This window comes from Alligator sinensis, unplaced genomic scaffold (genome assembly GCF_000455745.1).
Source record: "Alligator sinensis unplaced genomic scaffold, ASM45574v1 scaffold203_1, whole genome shotgun sequence".
Lineage (NCBI taxonomy): Eukaryota > Metazoa > Chordata > Crocodylia > Alligatoridae > Alligator > Alligator sinensis.
This window is the reverse complement of record NW_005841949.1, coordinates 394,272-396,930: the sequence shown is the minus strand read 5'-3', so window position 1 is coordinate 396,930 and position 2,659 is coordinate 394,272. Positions and strand designations below refer to the sequence as shown.

General features: G+C 50.3%; 1 long non-coding RNA gene across 1 annotated transcript; it reads left to right on the top strand.

Annotated features, from left to right (window-relative positions):
• The first annotated feature begins 716 nt into the window (after nt 1-716).
• On the top strand, nt 717-2,246 carry LOC102375930. Its single transcript, XR_323408.1, has 2 exons — nt 717-786; nt 1,667-2,246. It is a non-coding gene; the product is annotated as an uncharacterized LOC102375930 (long non-coding RNA).
• Nucleotides 2,247-2,659: the final 413 nt, after the last annotated feature.

The window sequence follows — 2,659 nt, the reverse complement described above, 5'->3', positions numbered from 1 at the left end:
TCAAACAAAATACCACACCAACCATAAGAGGAATGGGCAGACAAAGAACTGCAGGAAATGGCAAGAATGAAACCCCAGCAGCACATGAAGGGCATTTCAAGAAGATAAGAGGCAAGGATCCTGCATGAAAAGGTGTGAAACTCCTTCTGAATGCTGAGGAAGATTCCTTTCGATGGCTGAGAAACGCCCAGTTAAAATCTCCAACCAAAGTCTCCATTACCTTGTCCTAAAAACCACATACTAATGTAGAAGAGGCACCACATATGCTGAGACTACAGTGCACATTGTGTCAATCATTGCTTGATGACTCCTCAAGTTATGCATTGAGAAAGAAATAGCTAGCCAATGCCCTGGTACTGGTACCTGTAACAGAGACACAGGGGCTCCCCATTACTTTCAGAGGAACAGCAGCAGAGAGCAACCATGATGGAGGGAGCACTGCCCTTGATGAGCTGGCCTTCAGGGGAATAGGCTCCAGGGCAATAAGCTTTGAAACCCTATTGCGAAGCTAGCTGCTCTGCAAAAGTGTGATAGGGCAGAGCCCTACTTGGGTGGCAGGGGTACTACTACAGCTGCTAGGCTAACAGCTATAGCCTGCCTTGGAGACCAGCCAGCAAGCCCAATTAGAGACACCTGTGGGTGGCTGGGAAGCAAATGACCTGAAGGGGCAGGGCTTGGGAAGCACATAAGCCCAGAGTTTGTCAGGGTAGTTAGTCCACCTATTCAAGCAACAGTGGGAAGAGCTCTGCCGCAAGCTGGTGGTGACTGAGCTAACACCTGGGAACAGTAAGTAAGGAGTTGAGGGCTTGCAGGGAGTTGGGACCTAGGATGAGTAGGGGTTTTGCTCTACAGCCAATGTGCTAAGAGTCTGTATTCTAGTCTGAGTGCTTATGCTTTTTGTTTGAGTTTTAACTGGTGGTTTGGGGTGGAACAGTTAGGGGTGGTACAGAGGTCCCGCTGGTGCCCCAGGGGCATGTGACTGTTTTGAGCCCAGCTGGGGGCCAGGTTCAAGGCACTGATGGGTGGTGGCCAGTGAGGGCTGAAGCCTAGATCAACTGAGGCCATGACCCAAGAATGTGAGGGCCAGGGCCTGGTGGCTGTGAAGGGTAGGGGCAGGGCCAGAACCCTAGAAAGGCAGAACCAGGGCCAGGGACCCAAAGCTGAGAGACAAAACAGGAGCTGGCACACAGTAAGCTAAGGTCTGATGCAGTGGGCTGAGGCAAAAGCCCCAGTGAGAGTAGAGGGGCAGAGGCTGAAAAGGCCATGGCCCTAACAAGGGAAAGTGACAGAACAGTAACACCTGTGAGAGATGGGCATGGATGTAGGGGAGGTTGGATGCCTCAAAACTAGCTGTTAAGGCAACTAGTGCCCTGGGGACACAGATGGGCCATCTCAATACAGTGAGGCCTGAGACTGGGAACAGCAGGGTCTGGGAGAGACTTGTTGGCCCAGAGATGGATGAAGGCTCGATCTGGGACCCAAGGGCAGCCTCCTTTATTGCCCATCAACTAGTTGCATTGAGATGCGGCAGTTGGGAAAGAAAGGGAAGGTACCCAGGGAACCAGAGCAGGACAGGAACTACATAGCCACCAGGGGTCATCATGACCACTCCTGGAGCTTGGTCCTGTTACAGAGAGTGCTTTTTGGGACCATCCCATCTCTGCAGGTGTTGGGAGAAGTGAGAGCACAAATCTGACCAAGTGAAAACCAGTGCTGAAGTGAAGATCCTCCAGGACTGGATGGCTGGGAGGAAGCCAGGAAATCGGTTCCACTGATTCAGAGGGCCTCTGGTCATGGCCACAAAGTCTCCATCCTTGATCTTGCTTATCCTTGGGATGAAAGTCTGGCAGGGAAAGAAGAAGAAAAGACTTCCAAATATCAGCACTTAAGAATGGAATTAGGAAGCCTATAGAGATGAAGAGCTAAAGCAATAGCAACTGTTATGGGTAGCCTGGGAACTCTGGCCAAGACCTCCATAACTCACTTTCTGGGGCTTTTTTTAATAAAGCTTTTATTTTGAAGACCTCTTCCATAGCATGATAGCATATTGACCTCTAAAGATCTGTGTGATTCTGAACTCAAGATGAGGCTGTGAAATAAAGTAATAGTGACCCTGTCATATTAATGTGGGAGGAATCCAAATAATTTTTTCACCCCCCAGATTCAGCCAACTCTGAAGCATGGGGCAGCTATTTAATAATGCAGAACAACATGACATCCTTTTAGGAAGGGAACAATTCAATGGTCGGTTGAGAATGAAGGGGTTGGAAGTTAGGTCAGCAGAATGTAAGAACTGGGGATGAACCACATTTGGTAAGGACACTAGAAGACCAGCTGGATCATACTGTGCCCTGGGACAAGTGGTGCACAAGAGGGACACCTACACTGGGCACCAAGTTAGGAGTGCTGGAATTGCCTCCCACCCCCTCAGAGTCTGCACCCCTGCAGCATTCTCATGTCTGTTACTCTAAAGCAGTCCTTGGCAGTGGTGGTGGCTGCTGCTGCTTTAAGAACAGCAGGTAGGGCAGTGGCAGCAGCTCATCTGGGTCCTGTTTAGGAGTTTCCAGAATGGGTAACACTGCTGTCCCTGTCCCTGGCTCTGGGAACCTGCAGCCCCCTGCTGTCCACTCCAGGTTTTATCCTGGGCATCAACTCTGCT